Below are 26,146 nucleotides of genomic sequence, written 5' to 3' on the forward strand. Positions count from 1 at the left end.
AGACTAATCGATAAATCCTCTCTTTATCGAACTTAAATAGTCCTAAGGACTTCATCATAACAACGGAGTTCATTAGAAGATGAAAGCTTATGATGAAAATGCCAAATATATTTTATTTATTAACAAATCAATTACAATACTTGGTTGCTCAACCGTCAACAGCTTGACGATTTGCTTTTTGGGACACATTTCCCAACAGATTCAACCATTGAGGCAGAATATATAGCTACAAGTGAAGCCGCTAAGGAAGCTGTCTGGATGAAGAAGTTCATCACTAAATTGGGTGTCGTTCTTGAGATTAAGAATCTAGTACCACTTTACTGTGATAATACTAGAGCAGTTGCTCAAGCAAAGGAACCAAGGTCTTATCATAAATCCAAGCACATTCTAAGATGCTTCCATCTTATTCGTGAAATAATCGAAAGACAAGATGTTGTCATTGAATGAGTAGAAACAAAGAATAACATAGCAGACCCGTTCACTAAGGCTCTACCACAACAGCAGTTCGATCGCCATCTAGATTGTATGGGGATAAAATATAAGGGCGATTTGCTTTAGTGCAAATGGGAGATTGAAAGGAATATGTCCTACAAGCCAATCGAAATTTATATTTTGATGGATTTTCTTGTAATCTTTCAGACTCATGTATTGACTCTTTAAATAATAAAAGATATTTTTCATTATATGTTGCATCTTACTTTTGTAATGATTATGATGAACTCCATAAATCAGGGTAATGGGTTTAGGGTTATGATGAGATCATATCTATGAGATCTAAAATTTTTAAAATCCTAATTTAGAATATTCCTAGTCATAGGAGCATTGAGAAGGAGATCAATGTTCTGGATAGATTAGCACTTCTTATGTATACTCGATGGAGAGGGTGGTTGATCTCATATGCCACTTGTATGAGATATTAATACAAGAAAATAGGTGCTCATTAGAAAATGAGTTCACTGAATTGATCCAACTTAAAAAACATCTTTGGAATTTATTTATCCGTCAAAAGATGTTTTCTTATAGTGGGAGTTATGCATATAATCCTTTGACCTGAGACTACCATAAAACCTTGTATACATGAATCCATATTTTTTGGTTCATACTCATTCATGACTTAGTCATGTACAGGGTGTTCTGGATATGGTAGAATATGTATGGAGGTTGTGAGTAGGTCAACATGGAATCGATCACTCTTGGTAAGAGAAAATCGTATTCTCCTTGCTCTGATCAATTAATGATTCAGGAAGCCTTTGATCAAAGAAGAATAAAAATTAGAAAGAGTTTTTAATATTTTATTAATTGAATCATCATATAAGACTGAGAGAAATATGAGTATGATATTGAATTTGACATCTTTCCATATCCGTAGTAATATTCGAGGTGCAGGGAGATAGTAGGATCAAATTGCACGATAACTTTCCATTGAAGGATTATTTTGATATTTTTATTAAAATTTTATATCTTTCAGATAGAATGATACATTGCTAGATGTAAATCTGATCTTATGGGTTTGATCAAATTAAAAAATTTAATTCAATCATCAATTAGAAAGAGTTCTAATTGTTGAAATTGGGTTAGTTTGATTGGATCTAGATCGGTTAGATTAAATTTTAATCAAATCAAATTGACTTACACTCAGACCTATTATTGGCTAGATGTGGAACCCAATGGGTCACACATAAAAAAAATTGATCAGGGGTCTAATTGGATTAGATCATATTTGCAAAATTGATATGCTAGCACATTTGCAAAAACTAGCTCCCTGTTTCAAATTAGGTTCGAAATTGATTTCAGATTAGGCTAATTAAGGCCAAATTAATTCAAACCAATTTTGGATTTGAGTTAGGTCAGCTCTTAGCTATATGTATCAAAAAAATTGAAGCTAGAAAACCAAGTCTCCATGAGTCAAGAATTTTTTTTGTGCATGGGTGTAGTTTTTGTGCGCAGAAATAGCTTTTACATCCCATGAGATGGGATGCCTTATCCTCGAGCTTATCTAATGTTTCATGAAATAAATTTTTGGGTGATTTCTAACTTAATTTTGAGCATAAATTTTTTTTTTAAAGTTAAAATTCTTTTTGATTTAAATATGAAAATTTATCAAAGTTAGAAATCCTGTCAGTCTGATCCATGTGCCTGACCAAGAGTCCAACTTGTGAAGGACTCTACCCATTTGTCACATCACTTCTTAATCTAAGATTTTTTTTATGCTATTCTAATGTTAGTGCCTTTATTTATAGCCATTGGATGGATAAAATTATGCTAATAGGTGGTAGAGAAAAATTAGGCCATTGGAAGCTGCACGATGCATCGAAGAATCATCGAGAAAAATATTCCGAAGAGTCCTTCTATGCGAAGCATCTCTTGAATTTTTTTCGATGATTGCCATGTGTCAAAATCTTTTAGATGGAAATAAAAATTCATCAGGAGGTACGAGATTTTTTGATGGATGTGAGATGGCACATGGAAGGAGCGCGAATAATTTTCGAAGGCAACCCGTCGCTAAGTATTTAAGGGGGGGTGCGCCAAGGGATTGGATTCATTCAGATTTCTAATTCCTCCTTTCTTTCTAACATCCTCTCCCTATTGTCCAATTAGTTCCTTCTTTCTCTTATTAAGATAAGTCTAAAATAGTAAGGATAAATCTAATTTTTAGGACAAGAATCTAGGAAGAGAACTAAGGAAGACAAGGAGAGAAGAAAGGTAGGGATAGGAAGGCTAGGAGAAGAGGAAGAGGGTCTTGAGGTCCTGGTGTCCAAGAAAATTCTCAGAGTGAGAATTTTGAAGAAAAAATTATCTCAAAGAGTTGGTGTCCTGATCATAGCTCTGTGTGGATTACCGTTGGAGGGCGAACAATTGGGCGCCTGGTAGAGGTTCTATCAGAATTTGGATTAAGCGCTGTAGGTATTCTTCTATAGCTTGAATTTAATTTTAAATTTATATTATATATGATTGTTAATCATCAAGAAGATGCTGGTTTAAAAATTTATATTTAAATTTTTTTAATTTAAATTTTAAAATTTATTATGCTTTCATTGTGTATTACCACCCAAAAATCTTACATGATTGAGCAGATTGAATGCCTTAGCAAACTTGGCTTTTCATTGCATGAACAGTTAGACAAGCATACTATCTTCAATTCACTACTAAAATTTTACCTATCCTTTCTCAATCATTATAAAATGATGAAGCTTGCAGTAAACTACCATGATTTATTAGGATTACTGTAGACTTTTGAGAAGGATCACCAGCTCCAAAAGGAGCCAGTGAATTTAGTGGGAAGTTCATATGCAGGGCGTTAATCCTCTAAGAGAGGAAAGAAGAAAAAGATGTAGAAATCTCGTGCCACCGATCTCAAGCAGAGCAAACCGTCAAAAGTTGATAAGAGCCAGACAGAGCGCTTCTTCTGCAAGAAGCTGGGTCATTAGAAAAGAAATTGTCTTACTTATATAGCCACCCTTGACCCAAACAGGCTTAAAAATAAGAGAAAGAAGCAAGCGGTCGCTTCACAAGGTACTTGTATGATATCACCTTATAATTTTTCTATTAGTAATACTGCTACCTAGGTATTGGATACTGAAAGTCTTATTAATATATGTAATTCGTTATAGAGACTGTCGGTAAGTAGGAAGTTTTGAGAGAACGAACGATTCCTTAACGTTGGAGATGGAAGTCTTGTTCCAGTTCTGATCTTGAGAACTTTGCAGCTTGTCTTCGAGTCTAGTAATGTTATGTTAAATGATTATCATTATTATCCCTCCCTTTTTATGAATATCATCTCTATAGGCTTTTTGGCCAAACTTGGTTACAAGTTTATAATACAGGATGATTTTTGTGATATCATTATGAATGATACTATAATTATACATGGATAATTAAAACATGGCATATACATAATATCACTACCTATTAGTGTAATGTACACATCCAGTAAACACCCTAAATTAGATAATATCAATGAATCCTACCTTTGGCATTGTAAGCTTGGTCACGTGAATAAGAATAGGATTGACAGGTTGATCAAAGAACATATCCTTGAGATAGATGATTGTGGATCATTGTCTACCTGTGAGTTCTATCTACTTGGTAAGATGACTAAGTCACCTTTTAAAGGAAAAGGTAAAAGAGCCAGCAATATCCTAGGTCTAATACATACTGATGTATGCGAGCCGATGAACATAAGTTCCAGAGGAGGATACTACTACTTTATTATATTTACAGATGACCTATCAAGGTATGGGTATGTCTATCGTATAAAGTATAAGTCAGAATCATTTAAAATATTTAAATAATTTCGTGCTCAAGTAGAGAAACAAACTGGAAAGAGTATTAAGATCCTTCAGTCAGATTGAGAAGGTGAATAGCTCACCAGTGAGTTTCTGACATATCTAGAAGAGAATGAAATTCTCTCATAGTAGACCCCTCTTGAAACACCATAATATAATGTGGTGTCAGAGAGGAGAAATCGAACCTTGTTAGACATGGTTAGATCCATGACAGGCTTTGCGAGTCTGTCAATCTCCTTTTGGAGATATGCTCTAGAAACTACTTGCTACATTTTGAATAAGATGCCCAGTAAGTCTATCGATAAAACTCTATATGAGATATGGACTAGACGTAAGTTGGTGCTCTCACACCTTAAGATCTGGGGGTGTCCAACTTATATCAAGCATTTGAAGACAGATAAGCTTGGATCGAAGTTCGATAGATGCTTGTTTGTAAGGTACTCAAAGAAAACTAAAAGGTACTACTTCTACCTCACTCAGAACAAAAGGTGTTTGTCAACAGTCGGACAGTCTTTTTGAAAAAAAGGTTTCTTGATGAAGGAGTTAATGCCTGTAAAATTAAACTTGATGAAGTTCATGAGGTGAAAGGACCGACACACATAGAATTGAATTTGATTGATGAATTGAATCTAAAGCCAGTAGAGGCACCATTAAGGAGATCCGATAGAGTACCGCATTAGCTTGACTGATACTATGATTTTTTGATATGGGATGGTGACCTCATCAAACTTGTTGAGAACGATGAGGATCCGATCATCTATATGGAGGCTATGCAAAGGTCCGACTCTCAAAAATGGCTTGAGGCCATGAAATTCGAGATGGAGTCCATGGAGATCATGGTGTATGGATACTAGTTGATCTATCCAAACGGATAAAATTCATAGGGTGTAAATAAATTTTCAAGTGAAAAAGAGGAGTGGACAGGAAGGTAGAGACCTATAAAGCCCATCTAGTCGTCAAGGATTACCGTCATCATTATGGTATTGACTATGATGAGATGTTCTCTTCTTTGGCAATGCTCAAGTCCATCCAGATTATGCTTGCTATCGCTGCCACTTAAATAATGAGATCTGACAGATGGATGTCAAAACTACTTTCCTTAATGGGGAGCTGGAAGAAGAGGTGTATATGATACAACCTGAAGGGTTCACATCCACAGATGAGTCAAAAGTGTGCAAGCTGAAAAGGTCTATTTATGGACTTAAGCAGGCATCTAGGAGTTGGAACATACATTTTGATAAGGTGATCAAAATGTATAGCTTCGTTAGGAATGGAGAAGAGCCTTGCATCTACAAGTGGACTTCAAATTCTGTAGTCATCTTTCTTGTGTTGTATTGCATAATATGCTATTACTAGAAAATGACATTCCAACTTTGCAGAGTGTAAAGCTATGGTTATCATCATAGTTCTCCATGAAGGATTTGAGAGAAGCATTCTACTATTGGAAATTGTGTCTCAAAGTCAATTGTCAGCCTGTTAATGGTTGTGCTTATCATTATAATTATATATGAATTATTGAATTAATAAATATTATTTGATTTTTTCATCACTGTGTATATTTTTTTTTGAACTCCTATTATGTGATGAAGTCTTTAGGACTATTTGATTCGATATAGGAGGATATATCATTTAGTCCTTAAACCTTAAGTTCATGATCAAATGATATACTATTTTTAGGATGATAGCTATATCATGTATAGGTTGTTATGTGCCATGTACGTTGGTTGTCCTCTTAACCAAAGAGTGTGAAGACACTAACATGGCATGCAAGTGAGACATAGGAGTATATCTCACTAAACGTGATCAATTGCTGAGCACTCTATTGTCAAGAGTAGCTTACGAAAGATATGAGTATAAGTGTCCCTCTGACATGAGATCACCACAGTGACTTGTAAGCAACTCACTATATTTTGGTGCCAGACTATCTGAATTTTTAATTCAGTGATAAAAAATTTTTGAGCATAGTCAAGTACTTGCGAAGTTGGTGTGTTAGTCAAGATGAAATTGACCCCTTCGAATAAGTAGGAGTTAATGTATCAATGTGTTTCAATTTAGTAAAATCTTGGTTGGGATAATCCATGTGATGGATTTTAAAAATTAAAATACAATGTGGATGACCATATCAGGATTGGCAGTTAAACCTTAAGTCACCTTGAGTATTTTGATCAAAGAGATGAATTATACGGTAACCATATGTCAATAGGTTCTTGAATGATGCATTACAATCTTTCGACCTATTCGGACGTCGGGTATCATTGCTAGATGGTCTCTTTGATTGGTATAGAAAGATTGTTTCCATACTATCGGCTTAGGTTTGAACCTATGGGGTCATACTCAAAAGAAGTTTCTAACTAATCATATGGCTGATCAATAATTAAGAATCATTCTAGGATAAAACAGTCAATTCGATTGATGATTAACCCTGTACAAAAGTTACAATAAATCAATTTACTAATTGTTGATGAATTATAAGAGGATTGATTAGTAATTAGATTGCTAATTAACTCAATTTGATTGAGTATTGAGGTTTGGATCGAATCTAATTGAATTGGATTCAATTTGGTTTGACCCGATTAGATTATGAGATGACCTAATCGCTAAGGGTGTTCGATTCCTGATATGATTAGGACTTGAGCTTGATTAATTTTTTATTTGATTAGAATTTAATTAAAGCTATTTACTATCTAATTAGCATTGGGTTTAATAGTTCAATTGGATTTAACCTAATTTGGTTGGGTTAAGAATCTAGTTGGATTAGAAAAATAATTCGAATTCGAATCTCTTGCACCTCTTTTATCTGCGTCCTTTTATTCTTCACATGAGAAATATTTTATATAATTTTTTTTTATACCTAGAAACCTTTTCTATGTCCTCATCTAAGTCTTTTTGAATTAGAAATTAGTTGGTTTAAATTTGAGTTCAAATTGGTTTGAATTTGAATGAAAACCTAGAGTTCAAATTGAGTTGGACTCTCCTCTTCACACTACCACATTTCTCCATGCATAAAGTATTTTTGCATGAGATTTTTTATACCATTCTGATGTTGGTCAACTCCTCTCTAAATTTATAAGATAAATATAAAGTTTAGTTCAAAATTTAATTCAAATTTGATTTGAATTGGTGATAAAGATCAACCAACACTTGAATTTGAACTGAAACTACCTTATTCTTATCCTTATCTTCCATGGGATGCCAACCTTAAAAGGAGATTAGTTTTGTGCAAGATTAGAAGTGATTTTTGATGTGAGAAACTTGAGAGAGGAGACGTAAAAGGTTGAGAGTGGGTTGGGCTTCTGTGCATGAGAAACAAAGGAAGTGTTCTTCCTCTCGGGCATGAGCTATGGGTTCTAGGGTTTTATCTCTAGGTTTCGTGAGAAGAAAAATACAAGAGTGAGTCTTGTCCAATCTTCTACACCACCATCTTCTCATAAAACTTCATCTTTTGATCTAGAAGAGTTTGGGAGATCTGAAGAATGGAGCTTGGATCAGCCATCCAGAGCCTTCGACGTGAGCTAGCACTTCCATGAAGGAAGATCTGATCAAAGCTTCGAGTGGACGATCTGTAGAGGTCAGATGATTTGTGTGGCTGTTCGACATTAGTGAGAACTTTGTACCATACTTACCATTAATGAAGATCATCGACCCATAAAAAGGTGATGAGTTCTGAACTCTACCGACATAATCTAAAAGTTAGATCAGATTCAAGGTATCAATGTGATCGATACAGTTTTCTATTTTATATTAGATTTTATATATAAATTTTTTATATTATATATCCTTAATAATAGTTTAAATCTGATGTAAAGTATATTTATAAGATTAAAATATTTAATCTTTATTATTCTGCTGTAAAATTTTAAAAGTACATGCTTTGAACTACCTATTTTTCCTTAAGATGGTATCAGAGCAAGATTTCTTATGACATAAATTTTTTATATATAATTTAATTTTAATTATTTAGATTAGATCTAAATAGTTAATTTAGAATCTGAGTAGTATAGTAATCTGATTGGATAGATCCTCATAGCCATCCGATCATAGGAGAAATCAGGATTTCACTATCCTATTTATCCATTCAATGGGATCTTCTATGGCATGTAGGGTTGCTGCACGATCTTTTCTATGATGATAAATAATAAAAAAATTTTAAAATTTTATTTTAGATCTAAAATAATATATATTAGATTTGAAATGAGAGTCTTGATCATTAGATGATTGATTGTAAAAATATTTTATAAAATTGAAAACTATTTTCAAACACTAAATCCGAACCCATATCAGCCCAAAACTTAATTGAGAATTAAGCGATCTAGATTTAAGAATCAAAGATCTAAGATATTAATTTCATAACTCATGGGTTAATAGGTTAGCTCGAGTCAAGTCCATTTAACTGAATTAGACGTAGGGTTAGAAATCATTGATGATAGACCATGTTAGTAATTGATCAAATCTAATTAAAAGTTAATTCTGATTGGATCAATTTCTTCTCTTGATCAATTTCAATAGATGTAGTTGGTCAAGTTCATATCTTTGATTAGACCAATATGGACTTTGATCGTAGCTCTGTGGTTGAATCCAAGTCTATAAGTTGATCAAATTGAAAATGACTAACCAGTTGGTATCTAAGGTAAGTATGGCAGCTTTGATCGGTGGTCATTAATTGGGAGCTATTGTATAGATTGAGTCTATATCGAGTTAATGACATATCTCTCCAATCGATCTCACTTACCTGGCCAACATGGTGAATTATGTTTTAATTAGATTACTTGATGATTGGAGTTGACCCATGCTAACTAGAAAATTAGTGTGACTGATTTAGGTGCCCCTAGTTCGACTTGTCTTGAGTCCTCTTCATGACTTGGTAAAGTCAGTGGGAGAATTTATGATTGATTGGCTGGACCAGCTTTTACCTAATCTTCTTTAATCTGACTTGATGAAGCCAGTGGGAGGATTAAGATTAACTGATCAAATCTTTTCTTATCTCTCAATTCAACTAATTAAATCTTCTAAAATTATTAGATTTCTAAAAATAAAATAGTTATCGTGATAACTAGATCATAGTCTCCCATTAAGTTGGGTGATAATGAGTCCAACGATTTAGATGATCATTGGAGGCGCCACATGTTGGTGCTCATCTGGCTATCAAAATTATCATTCATAATATGTTATTTTAGTTGTATCTTTCTGATGATGGTCAGGTTGGCCAAGCCACACTCGAGCCTAGTCACTCGTTTGTTAGGTACACTAAATTTTGGCATGTTAATGGTTGGACCTAACTAGAATTTTCAGTGGAGGTGCCACACGCCTGCTGAAAAGGTGTCTGAGATAAAATTGAATGCTAGAAATTATTTGATAAAATAATTGGTTAAGAACCTATCCATGGGTACACAAGAGTTGGTCGAGCCACATTCGAGCCCATGTGCAGTCCATGTGGATTCTAGTACCCACTAAAAAATTAGTGTAATTCCTCGAATTAAAGGTAGAGACTATCAATTTGAATAAAATAGTGAAAGAACTTTTAGACCAAAATCCATATCTTTAGGCTTAATCAATTCATATACTAATTAGGTTCTGGTTTTTCTTTTGCAGTTATGGCCACCATCTTGTCGCTCCGATCACTATTAGATAATGATAAATTGATGGAATCAAATTTTGACAGCTGGTATCGAAAGCTCAAAATTATCTTGGAGCACAAACAGATCTTGTATGTGTTAACTGATCTGGCACCCGAGAAGTCAGCTCCAAACACACGTAGCTTGATCAGAGATACTTATCAGAAGTGGCTCAATGATCAGACTATGGTTCGTTGTATTATGCTGACGATGATGAATGATGAGTTTAGCTATCATTTTGAGAATACTCAGCCACAGGATATATTATAAATGTTGAACGAGTCTTTTGGCACACCCGACGATGTTGAGAGGTACAAGACTAGTTGTGCTATTTTCAACGCTCGAATGAGAAAAGGAGCATCAGTCACTAATCATGTATTGTACATAATCGAGATGATTGAGCACTAAAGCAAGCTCAACTTTCTCCTGCATGAGCAGTTGGGGAAAGATGCTATTCTGAACTCTCTGCCCAAGTCCTACCTCCCTTTTCTTACTTATTTTCGAATGACAAAGTCTGCAGTTAACTACCACAGTTTGCTGCAAAACTTTGAGAAGGATCACCAACTCCAAAAGGAGTCGGTGAATATTGTGGGAGGGTCTTCTTCTGGACATCGATCCTTTAAGAAAGGAAAGAAGAATAAGAAGAACAAGAAAAGGGTGCAAAGTGTTGGGGCACCCAAGTCCAGTCAGACCAAGAAATCCAAGTTTGACTAAAGTCAGGCGAAATACTTCTACTGCAAAAAGTAGGAGCACTGAAAAAGGAATTGTCCTCAGTACATTGCCACTCTAGATCCAAACAGGTCAAGAAAGAAGCAAGTTGTTGCTGGACAAGGTAATTATATGATAACACCTTGTAATTTTTCAATTTATGATTCTACTATGGAGAAAATTCAGTGCAGGGATAAAATGATAATTTTAAAATTTTTTCAAAATCATTATTTTATAGTAAAAATTATTAATTAATCTAATTAATTAATAAAAATTTATCCTATACTAGGATCTAAATATGATATATAGCATGCATGCATTTAAATTTGAAATTCGAATTTGAACAGTAAACACTTTACTGTAATGTGTTCAGAACACAATACCTTTGTGCGAGTAGTAGATTGCCGCAATCTGATCATCATTGGAAGAGTCTGATCATCGTGATACAGTCACATAGCATGTCTGGCCTCTATGGATCGTCCACACGAAGCTCTCAGTCTGATCAACTCCTCACGAGTGCTAGCTCGTTGTAGAGCCCTTTCGACAGTCGATGCTGATCGAACTCCTTCGATCGATGTCTGTCGATTCTTTGAATACTCCAGATCATCAACAGACATGCTTGAGAGGATGTTGAAGATCTCCATGAAATTTGGTGGGCTCACGACACTCGTAGCTCACCTTCTCACTTCCCGAACTCCAGGCTGAAACCCTGAAGAACTCACTGAAACCCTGCGCATACATTTTCTTTCTTTTCTTTCTTTTCTCTCAGAAGGATATAGACCTTCACCTTACACACAAGGATTCCTCATGCCTAGATTTTCTCTTCAAAATTTTTCTTGCACACACCCCACTCTTCTCCTCCTTTTAAAACAATGTCAAACGTCTTATCCACGTGAGAAGATAAAGATGAGTAATTGCACATTTGAATTCAAATCAAATTTTGAATTCAAATGGAAACCAATTTATCCCTATCCACTAAGGGCGTGAGAAGAGGAGGGTGTGGCTTAATTTGTGCATGAGTGATTTCAGGAGAAACATTTTCTCGTGTAATAAATGGGGTGCTAAAAGAGGATAAGGTCAAGGCGCTAAGATTGGTTGCTCATTCAAATTCAAACTTTGTTTTGAATTTGAATGGCCAACCAATCATCCTTATCCACTCATTTGGTGAATTAAAGTAGGGTGTGAGGAGGGTTTTGCATGAGAAAATATTCGAGAGAACTTTCTTCTCGTGAATTCAAATGGGCGCAGTGGAAGTGAGGTGTCATCATTGGAAGAGTCTGATCATCGTGATACAGTCACATAGCATGTCTGGCCTCTATGGATCGTCCACACGAAGCTCTCAGTCTGATCAACTCCTCACGAGTGCTAGCTCGTTGTAGAGCCCTTTCGACAGTCGATGCTGATCGAACTCCTTCGATCGATGTCTGTCGATTCTTTGAATACTCCAGATCATCAACAGACATGCTTGAGAGGATGTTGAAGATCTCCATGAAATTTGGTGGGCTCACGACACTCGTAGCTCACCTTCTCACTTCCCGAACTCCAGGCTGAAACCCTGAAGAACTCACTGAAACCCTGCGCATACATTTTCTTTCTTTTCTTTCTTTTCTCTCAGAAGGATATAGACCTTCACCTTACACACAAGGATTCCTCATGCCTAGATTTTCTCTTCAAAATTTTTCTTGCACACACCCCACTCTTCTCCTCCTTTTAAAACAATGTCAAACGTCTTATCCACGTGAGAAGATAAAGATGAGTAATTGCACATTTGAATTCAAATCAAATTTTGAATTCAAATGGAAACCAATTTATCCCTATCCACTAAGGGCGTGAGAAGAGGAGGGTGTGGCTTAATTTGTGCATGAGTGATTTCAGGAGAAACATTTTCTCGTGTAATAAATGGGGTGCTAAAAGAGGATAAGGTCAAGGCGCTAAGATTGGTTGCTCATTCAAATTCAAACTTTGTTTTGAATTTGAATGGCCAACCAATCATCCTTATCCACTCATTTGGTGAATTAAAGTAGGGTGTGAGGAGGGTTTTGCATGAGAAAATATTCGAGAGAACTTTCTTCTCGTGAATTCAAATGGGCGCAGTGGAAGTGAGGTGGCGCAGGGAGAATAGGTCAAGGTGGTTTCATTATTTAAACCAACCTAATTGAACCAAATAAGTTAGACTCAATTAGACTAATTTAAACCCAACTTAATTAGACTTAATTAGGCTCAATAAAATCCTAATCAAATCTGGAATTGATTAAGCCCAACCCCTAATCAAATCAGGGACCAAACCATCTCGACGATTAGGTCAACTCTTAACCTAATCGGGTCAAATCCAACTGAATCCCATTCAATTAGACTTGATCCAAAAATAATTACTCAATTAAATTGAGTTAATTAGTGATCAAATTACTAATTAAATCTCTCATAAATATTGAGTCCAAATTCGATGGATAATCGGGCATCAGAATTCATCGATATGTAACCCTGATCGAAGAGTCCCAAACCAGTGGGACTCTTGACCCCAGTACCCAAAATGTGTGGGACTCATGATCAGAGAATTTTGATTCTCGATCACAGACTTCTAGATACGTAGGACTCATAGTCCACAAGCATTAGGACTCTTCATCAGCCATCAGATCAGATAGGAACCTCTAATGTGTGTGACCCTGCAGGTTCGAACCTAAGTCGGTAGCACAGGAATCAATTCCTGTACTAATTGAAGTGACCATCTAGCAATGGTACCTGATGACCGGATAGGTCGAATAGTCACAATCACAACACTCAAAACCTACGTGAATATGGTTACTGTATAATTCATCTTTTTGACCTCTGTGTTTAGGACGACTCGGGATTAAACTGTCAACCCTGATTAGATCATCCGAATCGTGCTCAACTCAAACAGTCCTGTGACTCCTCACAAAGACTACCCTGGCCAAGGTTTTGCTAAATTGAAACATGACTGTACACAGCTCCTGAACTGGAGTGGTCAATCCCATCTTGACACACGCACCGACAAGTCAAGTACTTGACTACACCCAGCAGCCTTCCATCACTGAATTAGAAATTCAGGTAGTCCAGTGCCTAAGTTAGTGAGTTACTTGCAAGTCACCGTGGCGGTCTCAAGTCGGAGGGACATTTATATCCATATTCCATCGGAGTAAATCTTGACAGCAAAAATAGCTCCAGAGTCGGTCACGTTCAGTGCAGATGTACCCTTACATCTCACCTGTATGCCAAAACAGTGTCTCCACACTCATTGGTTAAGAGGACAATCAACCTATATGGCACACAACGACCTATGCTTGATAAACGTTGTCATCCTTGGTAACAACGTATCATTTGGTTGTGAACAGATTTAAGGACTAAACGACAAATCCTCCTTTGTCGAGTCTAAATAGTCCTAAGGACTTCACCACAACATAAGAGTTCATTAGAAGATGAAATATTTTATGATAAAAAATACTAAAATAATTTTTATTAATTCATAATTCATGTACATATACAAAAATAAGCACAACCATCAACAGACTGACGATTGGCTTTGGGATACTATTCCCAACAATCTCCCACTTGGTCTAAAGCCAATTGGTGCAGTATCTAATACCCATCTTTGACTTGTAGTCGTTGAACTCCTTCACCGTAATGGCTTTAGTGAATGGGTCGGTCAGGTTCTCCTTTTCGTCGATCTTCAGAAGGTCGACGTCACCTCGATCTATAATTTTCTAGATGAGATGGTAGTGGTGCAGAATATGCTTCATCCGCTGGTGTGCCTTGGGTTCCTTCGCCTGAGCAATGGCTCCAGAGCTGTCACAGTAGAGCAGAACTGGACCAGAAAGGGAGGGTGCTACTCCGAGCTCGGTGATGAATTTCCTCAGCCACATTGCTTCTTTGGCAGCATCTAATGCAGCGACATACTTCGCCTCGCAAACTGAATCAGCCACTGTGTGTTGCTTGAAACTCTTCCAACAGATAGCCCCACCATTAAGGGTAAAAATAAATCCTGATACAATTTTGCTGTCATCGTGATCAGACTAAAAACTAGAGTCTGTAAACCCTATAAGTCTCAAGTCCGATTCATCATAAACAAGCCACTGGTCCTTAGTATTTCTTAAATACTTCAGGATGGTTTTAACAATCTTCCAGTGATTCTCCCATGGATCAGATTGGTATCTACTCACTACCCCTAGTGAGTATGCCACATCTGGTCGTGTACATGTCATGGCGTACATGATAGATCCCACTGTCGAAGCATATGGAATCCTACCCATACGCTCTCTCTCTTGAGGTGTTGTCAGACAATCCCTCTTTGAGAGAGAAATTCCATGGCCTATCGGTAGATAGCCTTTCTTGGAATTCTCCATGCTGAACCTCTTCAGCATAGTATCTATGTACGTAGACTGGGATAAACCAAGCGACCTTTTAGATCTATCCCTATAGATCCTCATCCCTAAGATGTAGGAAGCTTCTCCCAAATCCTTCATGGAGAACTGTGATGATAGCCAAATCTTTATTCTCTGTAATGCAGGGACATCATTCCCGATTAAGAGAATATCATCCACATACAATACAAAAAATACCACTACTGAACTATTAGCCCACTTACAAATGCAGGGCTCTTCTTCGTTCTTAACGAAGCCATACATCTTGATCGTCCTATCAAAATGTATGTTCCAATTCCGGGATGCCTGCTTAAGTCCATAAATGGACCTCTGTAGTCTGCACACCTTAGACTTATCAGTGGATGTGAATCCTTCAGGTTGTATCATATACACCTCTTCATCCAGCTCTCCATTTAGGAAAGCTGTCTTCACATCCATCTGCCAGATTTCATAGTCCAGATGGGCAGCTATCGCAAGCATAATCTGAATGGATTTGAGCATTGCCACAGGTGAAAATGTCTCGTCATAGTCTATACCATAACGTTGACGATATCCCTTGGCAACCAGATGGGCTTTATAGGCTTCCACCTTTCCGTCTGCGCTCCTCTTCCTCTTGAAGACCCACTTACACCCTATGGGTTTTACTCCTTCGGGTGGGTCAACCAATGTCCACACATCATTGACCTTCATGGATTCCATTTCGGATTTCATGGTCTCTAGCCATTTCTCAAAGTCAGGTCTCTACATTGCATCCATGTAGGTGATCGGATCCTCATCATTTTCATCAAGTTTGATAGGATCGTCGTTCCAGACCAAGAAACCATAGTATCTGTCTGGTTGACGTGGTACTCTACTAGATCGTCTTAAGGATGCTTGAACAATGGGCTCCGGATCTGATCTAATCAAATTCAGTTCAGGTTCAGCAACTTGTGTCAATTTTTCCACCTGTCGAACTTCGTCAAGTTCGACCTTAGAGGCAACAGTCCCTTCACCAAGGAACTCTTTTTCCAAAAAGATTGCCTTAAGGCTGACAAACATCTTTTGCTCATCAGCCAGGTAGAAATAATATCTTTTGGTCTCTTTTGGGCATCTTATAAAATTACACTTGTTAGACCTAGGTCCTAGCTTGTCCGTAATTAAACATTTAACATAAACCGGACACCCCCAAACCCTAAGGTGCGAGAGTACTGGCTTACGTCCTATCCATATCTCATATGACGTTTTGATTACAGACTTACTCAGAACTCTATTTAGAAGGTAACAAGCTAATTCGAGCGCATATCCCCAGAGGGAGATCGGCATACCAGCAAACCCCATCATGGATCGAACCATGTCCAACAAGGTCTGATTCCTCCTTTCAGATACATCATTATGCTGTGGTGTTCTAGGAGGAGTCCATTGAGAGAGAATCTCATTCTCCCAAAGATATGTCAGAAACTCATTGGAAAGGTATTCACCTCTTCAATCAGATTGAAGAGTTTTAATACACTTCTCAGTTTATTTTTCTACCTCATTTCGAAATAGTTTGAACATTTCAAACGACTCCGACTTATGCTTCATTAAATAGACATACCCATACCTCGATAGGTCATCTGTGAAGGTTATGAAGTAGAAATATGTACCTCTTGCACTTATGCTCATGGGTCCACATACATCAGAATGTACCAGACCCAAGAGTTCACTGGCTCGCTCACCTTTTCCAGTAAAAGGTGACTTGGTCATTTTACCAAGAAGATAGGACTCACAGGTTGGAAGTGATTCACAATCATCTACTTCAAGAATTCCTTCTTGAGCCAACCTATTTATCCTGTTCTTATTGATTTGACCTAGCCTACAGTGCCAAAGGTAGACTTCTGACACATTATCTATTCTAGGGTGTTTATCGAAAGTTTGAACCATATTAACAGGTTGTGATAGAAAGTAAATTCCATTATAAAGTTGTCCAATAAACATTGTAACACCATTCAAAATGATATTGCAAATATTTTTTTTTATTAAAAATTGATAACCATTCATGGCCAAAAGGCCTACAGAAATAATATTTAATAAAAAGCTTGGACAATAGTGACATTCACTCAGAATTATATTTCGAGAATTGATTACAAGGTTCATGATTCCTAATGCTAGAACTGGAACTTTGCTTCCATCTCCAACATTCAGGAACCTCTCGCCTTCATCAAATCTCCTACTAACCTGCAGATCCTGCATCGAATTGCAAATATGATAAGAGCTTTCGGTATCCAATACCCAGGCAGTAGTATCACAAATGAAAAAATTGCAAGATATTTTCATATAAGTACCTTGCTTCTTCTTTGGCCTGTTCGGGTCCAGTGAGGCAATGTATAGAGGACAGTTTCTCTTCCAGTGCCCCTACTTCTTGCAAAAGAAGCACTCTACCTGGCTCTGGTCGGGCTTGCGCTTCTTGGTCTGACCCTGTGCAGACGTCCCAGCATGCAGCTGCACCTTCTTATTCTTCTTCTTCTTGTTCTTCTTCCCTTTCTTAAAGGGTCGACGACCAGAAGAAGACCCTCCCACAACATTCACCAACTCCTTATGGAGCTGGTGATCCTTCTCAAAGTTCTGCAGCAACTCCAATAAGCCGTGGTAGTTCACTGCAGGCTTTGTCATTCGAAAATGAGTAAGGAAAGGAAGGAAGGACTTGGACAGAGAATTAAGGATCGCATCCTTACCGAGCTGCTCGTGCAGGAGAAAATCCAGTTTACTTAGGTGCTCAATCATTTCGATCATGTACAGTACATGATCAGTGACTGAGGCTCCATCCCTTATCCGAGCATTGAAAATGGCACAACTAGTTTTGTGCCTTTCAACATCATCAGGCGTGCCAAAAGAGTCGTTCAACATTTGAAGCATCTCCTGTGGCTAGACGTTCTTGAACCTGCGATTGAACTCATCATTCATTGCCGCCAGCATTATGCACCGGACGTTGGTGCGGTCATTGAGCCACTTTTGGTAAGTGTCTCGGACCGTCCCTCTAGCGTTCAGGGCTAGCTCCTCAGGTGCCGGATCCGTTACTACATAAAGGATCCGCTCATGCTCAAGGATGATTTTTAATTTTTGATACCAGCTATCGAAATTAGGTCCCATGAGCTTATCATTATCTAATAATGACCGGAGCGACAGGGTAGTGGCCATAGCTGTATAAAGAAAAACCAGACCTATATTAGTACATAAATTATTAATACTAAAGACTTGGACTTTAGTCTAAAGTTTCTCCCAGTATTTTTACGAATTGGTAGCCTCAACCTTCAATTCGAAGAATTACTTTAATTCCTTAGTGGGTACTAGAATCCACACAGACTACACACGAGCCCAACTTTGGTTGGTCAACCTATGTGCATCTATGGGTAGGTTCATAACCAGTTGTTTCTCTAAACAACTTCTAGTAATTAATTTTGCCCCAGAACCTAATCAGTAGGCTTTGGCCTCCACTAAAAAAATCTGGTTAGGTCCAACCATTAACATGATTTGATTTGGTGAATCGAACCAATAAATGATCAAGCCCGACTTTGGTCGGCCAACCTAACCACCATCAGAAAGACTCAAACCAAATTATCATACTATGAATGATAATTCCATTAGTCAATAAGCACCACGCCTTTGGGCCTCCAATGATTATTAAACTAATTGACTCATTATCACTCACTTAATGGGAGGCTATGACTTAGTTATTAATACAACTTAATCATGTTTAGGACCTAATATTTTTTTTTTTTGAGGATTTTATTAAAGAATAGATGAGAAGAAAATATCCAGTCAATTTGAATCCTCCCACTGACTTCACCAAGTCAGATTAAAAAGGATTTACTTAAAGCTGGCATTAAGAGCATCTAAATCAGTCAAACTGATTTACCTAATGACATGGGTGAGCCCAAATCACCAAGTGATCTAATCAAAATCTAATTCATCAGGTTGGCCAGGTAAGCGAGATCAGTGGTGGGGATAAGCCATTAACTCGTCAGAGATCAAATCACTGCGAGTAGCTCCCGCTTAAAAACTACTGGTCAAACTGCCAAACTTACCTTAGACACCAACCGGTTCATTAGTTTTAATTTGATCAACTTATTAAATAGGGTTCCACCGCATAGACATTAATTAAGTCCATCTTGGTCTAGTTAAAAACATGGATCCATTCAACTACAACTATTGAAGTTGAGTCTAGAGTATCCTTGACCTAATTTAATTAAACTTTTGATTAGATTTGACCAATTACTCTAATTTAGTCTATTTCTTTAAGCTAACCTTAGGTCTAACCCAATTATGGACCTAATTCATCTAACCCATTGACCCACAAGTTTATGCAATTGTCTTAGGTCTTAATTCATAATTCTAGACCTACTAGACAACACTTAATTCTTTTAATTAAGTATTTGGGCTGATGGGTCAGGGTTTGGTATTTCGAAAATAATTTTCAAATTTGAAAGGTTTTATTTTTTGTTCACCAAATATGTTGACTCATTACACAAATAAATCAACATATTTCATAAATAGCAATCCTATTGCTAATTACATAACAGAAAATAACTCAATCAAAATAAATCATGAATATTTCTTTCGTTGCTTCATCTGCATGGGATATAATTGCATTGGCACCCCTACCGCCATAGAAGACCCCATCGAATGGAAAGAGAGGGCCTTTAAACCCTACTTTTCTCCTATGACCGGACGGCCATGGCAACCAACCCAATTCGATTACTTGCTACTTGGATCAAGTATATCTAAATATACCAATTTCAAAATTTAAATTTTAAAATTTAAAATTTAAATTTTGAATTTTAAATTTCAAACAAATTTCAAATTTCAAAATTTTGAATTTCAAATTTCAAATTTTAAATTTTGAATTTCAAATTTAAAATTTCAACCAAATTTCAAATTTTAAATTTCAAATTTTTAAATTTTAAATTTCGAACAACTTTCAAAATTCAAATTTCAAATTTTAAATTTAAACTTTTAGATTACAACTTAATCTACACATGCAAATATATATATCATATCTAAGAACCCGCTCTAATACCATTTGTGGAGAAAAGTCAGTGCAGGGGTAAAATGGTAATTTTAAAATTTTTTCAAAATCACTATTTTACAGTAGAAATTATTAATTAATCTAATTAATTAATAAAAATTTATCCTACACTAGGATCTAAATATGATATATAGCATGCATACATTTAAATTTGAAATTCGAATTTGAACAGTAAACATTTTACTGTAATGTGTTCAGAACACAAAACCTTTGTGCGGGTAGTAGATCACCGCAATCTGATCACTGTTGGGAGAGTCTGATCATTATGATACAACCACACAGTGTGTCTAGCCTCTGTGGATCGTCCACATGAAGCTTCTGGTCTGATCAACTCCTCACGAGTGCTAGCTCGTTGTAGAGCCCTTTCAACAGTTGATGCTGATCGAACTCCTTCGATCGATGTCTGCCAATTTTTTGGATGCTCCAGATCATCATCAGACATGCTTGAGAGTATGTTGAAGATATTTCTAAAATTTGGTGGGCTCACGACACTTGTAGCTCACCTTCTCACTTCCCGAACTCCAGGCTGAAACCCTGAAGAACTCACTGAAACCCTGCGCACACTTTTTCTTTCTTTTCTTTCTTTTTCTTTCGAAAGGATATAGACCTTCACCTTGCACACAAGGATTCCTCACGCCCAGATTTTCTTTCTAAAATTTTTTTTGCACATGCCCCACTCTTCTCCTCCTTTTAAAACAATGTCAAACGTCTTATTCATGTGAGAGGATAAAGATGAGTAATTGCACATTTGAATTCAAATCAAATTTTGAATTCAAATGGAAATCAATTTATCTCTATCCACTAAGGATGTGAGAAGAGGAGGGTGTGGCTTAATTTGTGCATGAGTGATTTCATGAGAAACATTTTCTCATGTAATAAATGGGGTGCTAAAAGAGGATAAGGTCAAGGCGCTAAGATTGGTTGCTCATTCAAATTCAAACTTTGTTTTGAATTTGAATGGCCAACCAATCATCCTTATCCACTCATTTGGTGCATTAAAGTAGGGTGTGAGGAGGGCTTTGCGTGAGAAAAAATTCATGAGAACTTCCTTCTCGTGAATTCAAATGGGCGCAGTGGAAGTGAGGTGGCGTAGGGAGAATGGGTCAAGGTGGTTTCATTATTTAAACCAACCTAATTGAACCAAATAAGTTAGGCCCAATTAGACTAATTTAAACCCAACTTAATTAGGCTTAATTAGGCTCAATAAAATCCTAATCAAATCAGTAATTGATTAAGCCCAACCCCTGATCAAATTAGAGACCAAACCATCTCGATGATTAGGTCAACTCTTAACCTAATCGGGTCAAACCCAACTGAATCTAATTCAATTGGACTTGATCCAAAAATAATTACTCAATCAAATTGAGTTAATTAGTGATCAAATCACTAATTAAACCTCTCATAAATATTGAGTCCAAATTCGATGGGTAATCGGGCATCAGAATTCATCGATATGTAACCCTGATCGAAGAGTCTCAAACCAGTGGGACTCTTGACCCCGGTACCCAAAATGTGTGGGACTCATGATCAGAGAATCCTGATTTTTGATCACAGAGTCCCAAATATGTAGGACTCATAGTCCATGAGTATTAGGACTCTTCATCAGCCATCAGATCAGAGAGGAACCTCTAATGTGTGTGACCCCGCAGGTTCGAACCTAAGTCGGTAGCACAGGAATCAATTTCTGTACTAATCGAAGTGACCATCTAGCAATGGTACCCGATGATTAGATAGGTCGAATAGTCGTAATCGCAACACTCAGAACCTACATGAATATGGTTACTGTATAATTCATCTTTTTGACCTCTGTGTTTAGGACGATTCAGGGTTAAACTGTCAATCCTGATTAGATCATCCGACTCGTGCTTAACTCAAATAGTCCTGTGACTCCTCACAAAGACTATCCTGGCCAAGATTTTGCTAAATTGAAAGATGACTGTACACAGCTCCTGAACTGGAGTGGTCAATCCCATCTTGACACACGCACCGATAAGTCAAGTACTTGACTACACCCAGCAGCCTTCCGTCACTAAATTAGAAATTCAGATAGTCCGGTGCCTAAGTGCAGTGAGTTGCTTGCAAGTCACCATGACAGTCTCAGGTCGGAGGGATATTTATACCCATATTCCATTGGAGCAAATCTTGACAGCAGAAATAGCTCCAGAGTCGGTCACGTTCAGTACAGATGTACCCTTACATCTCACCTATATGCCATACCAGTGTTTCCACACTCATTGGTTAAGAGGACAACTAACCTATATGGCACACAACGACCTATTCTTGATAAACATTATCGTCCTTGGTAACAATGTATCATTTGGTCGCAAACAGATTTAAGGACTAAATGATAAATCCTCCTTTGTCGAGTCTAAATAGTCCTAAGGACTTCACCACAACATAGGAGTTCATTAGAAGATGAAACATTTTATGATGAAAAATATCAAAATATTTTTTATTAATTCATAATTCATGTACATATACAAAAATGAGCACAACTGTCAACAGACTGTCGATTGGCTTTAGGACACTATTCCCAACATCTACTATCTGGGCATTAGATATCGGATGTCCTTTTAATATTTATAATTCATTGCAGGGTCTACAGATCAGTAGGTGATTTGAAGAAGGTGAAAGGTTCCTTAATATTGGAGATGGAAGATCAGTTTCAGTTTTAGCGTTAGGGACTATTAAGCTTGTATTCCAATCTAATATAATTGTTCTAAATGAATGTCACTTTTGTCCTTCTTTTTTATTTAATATTATTTCTGTAGGGCTTTTGGCCTTGTACGATTATAAAATTTTAATAAAAAAAAAATAATTTTAATATTATTATGAATGGTGTTAATGTAATGAATGAATTGCTGAACAATAGTATTTACATATTCTCACAATCTGTTAGTGTAATGTACACATTCAACAAACACTCTAGAATTAGTGATATCTCTAATATTTACCTTTGGAATTGTAGGTTAGGTCATGTTAACAAGATCAGAATAAATAGATTGACACAAGAGAGAATCCTCGAAGTCAGTGATTAGGAATCACTCTCAACTTGTGAGTTCTGTCTTCTTGAAAAAATGACCAAATCACTTTTTACTAGAAAAGGTGAGCAAGCCAGTGAAGTTCTAGGTCTAATACATACTGATGTATGTGGATCGATGAACACTAGTGTCTGAGGTGGATATTATTATTTCATTATGTTTACAGATGACCTATCAAGGTATGAGCACATCTACTTAATGACACATAAGTCAGAATCATTTGAAATATTCAAACGATTCTGTAATGAAGTAGAGAAATAAACTAGAAAGAGTATTAAAACTCTTCGATCCGACCGAGGAGAAGAATACCTCTCCAGTGAGTTTCTGACATACTTAGAAGAGAATGAGATTCTCTCATAATGGACTCCTCCTAGAACATCACAGCATAATGATATATCGAAAAGGAGGAATCGAACCCTGTTAGACATGGTTCGGTCCACGATGGGCTTTGCAAATCTGTCGATTTCTTTTTGGAGATACGCACTTGAGTCGGCTTGTTATATTTTAAATAAAATTTTGAGTAAGTCTATAAGTAAAACACCACATGAGATATGGACAGGACGTAAGCCAGCACTCTCTCACCTTAGAATTTGAGAATGTCCGACTTATGTCAAACATTTGAAAATTGACAAGATTGGACTTTGATCTGATAAATGTCTATTTGTAGGGTATCCAAAAGAGATCAAGAGATATTACTTCTACCTTGCTGATGAACAGAAGGTGTTCATTAGTAATAGGATAGTCTTTTTAGAAAAAGAGTTTCTTAGTGAAGGAACTAATACCTCAAAGATTGAACTTGATGAAGTTTGATCGATAGAAGAACCAACATAATCTAGTAAATCCATAGAATTGGACTTTATTAGATCAAATCTGAAATCTATTGTAGAAACATCTTTAAAGAGATCCGATAGAGTACCGCATCAATCAGATAGATATTACAGTTTCTTAGTCCGAGATGGAGATCTAGTTGAACTCGATGGGAACAATGAGGATCCGATCATCTATATGGATGCGATGCAGAGGTCTGACTCTGATAAGTTGTTGGAAGTCATGAAATCCAAAATAGAGTCCATGAAAATCAATAATGTATGGACATTGGTTGACCCACCTAAAGGGGTAAAATCCATAGGGTGTAAGTGGATCTTCAAAAGAAGACGGGCGCAGACAAAATGGTGGAGACCTATAAAACCCGTCTGATTGCCAAGAATTACTATCAGCATTATGGTATTGATTATGATGAGATATTTTCTCTTGTGACAATGCTCCAGTCTATTCGAATTATACTTGCGATAGCAGCATATCTGGACTATGAAATCTGGCAAATGGATGTGAAAATAGTATTGCTAAATGGAGAGCTAGAAGAAGAGGTGTATATGATACAACCTGAGGATTTTATATCTATAGATAAGTCTAAGGTGTGCAAGCTTCAAAGGTCTATCTATAGAATTAAGTAGGCATCTCAAAGTTGAAACATGTATTTTGATAAAGTGATCAGAATGTATGGCTTCATTAAGAATGGAGAGGAATGCTGCATATACAAATGGGTTAATAACTCTGTGGTAGTATTTCTTATTTTGTATGTCGATGATATTCTCTTAATCAGGAATGATATCCCTGTATTACAGAGAATAAAAGTTTGGTTGTCATCATAGTTCACCATAAAAGACTTGAGAGAAGCATCCTTCATCCTTGGGATAAAGATCTATAGAGATAGATCTAAAAGATCGCTTGAATTATCCCAGTCGACATACATTGATACTGTGCTGAAAAGATTCAGCATAGAGAATTTCAAGAAAGGCTATTTTTCGATAGGCCAAGATATTTCTCTCTTGAAGAGTGATTGTCCAACAACTCCTCAAGAGAGAGAGCGTATGAGTAGAATTTTATATACTTCGACAGTAGGATCTATTATCTACACCATGACATGTACGCGATCGGACATGACATACTCATTAGGAATAGTGTGCAGATACTAGTTCGATCCAAGTATGAATTACTGGCAGGTCGTAAAAACTATCCGTAAGTATTTGAGAAATACTAAGGATCAGTGGCTTATCTATAGAGAATCTGACTTAAAACTTATAAAGTTTACAGACTCCAGTTTTCAGTCAGATCATGACGACAGCAAGAGCATATCGGGATATATTTATATTCTAATGATGGAGTAATCTGCTGAAAAAATTTCAAGCAGTAAACTGTGGCTGATTCTACTTGTGAGGTGGAATATATTGCGGCATCCGATGCTGCGAAGGAAGCTGTGTGGTTACAAAAGTTCATCAACGAGCTCGGAGTGGCACCCTCTCTTGATGGCCCCATCTTGTTGTACTACGACAGTACTGGTGCCATTGCTCAAGCGAAGGAATCAAAGTCACATCAGTGGACCAAGCACATTCTGCGCCACTACCACCTGGTCCAAAAGATCATGGATCGAGGTGACATCGAGCTTCAAAAGATTAACGAAAAAGAGAACCTGACTGATCGATTTACTAAAGTCCTCAGCGTTAAGAAATTTGAAGACTACAAATCAAAGATGGGTATACGATACTGTACCAATTGGCTTTTGTCCAGGTGGGAGTTGTTGGAAATTGTGTCTCAAAGCCAATCATCAGCTTGTTGATGGTTGTACTTTTTATTGTAACTATATATGAATTATTGAATTAATAAATATTATTTAATTTTTTTATCACTACGTACATCTCATTTTTAACTCCTATTATGTGATGAAGTCCTTAGGACTATTTGATTCGATATAGGAGGATATATCATTTAGTCCATACACCTTAAGTTCATGACCAAATGATATACTATTATTAGGATGATAGCTATATCAAGTATAGATTGTTGTGTATCATATACATTGATTATCCTCTTAACCAAGGAGTATGGAGATATTGGCATGGTATGCAAGTGAGACATAGGAGTACATCTCACTGAACGTGATCATTTGCTGAGCACTCTGCTGTCAAGAGTAACTCGCGAAGGATATGGGTATAAGTGTTCCTCCGATCTGAGTCACTATGGTGACTTACAAGCAACTCACTATGCTTTAGTGTCGGACTATCTGAATTTTTAATTCAGTGAT

Source organism: Elaeis guineensis, chromosome 2 (assembly GCF_000442705.2).
Source record: "Elaeis guineensis isolate ETL-2024a chromosome 2, EG11, whole genome shotgun sequence".
Lineage (NCBI taxonomy): Eukaryota > Viridiplantae > Streptophyta > Magnoliopsida > Arecales > Arecaceae > Elaeis > Elaeis guineensis.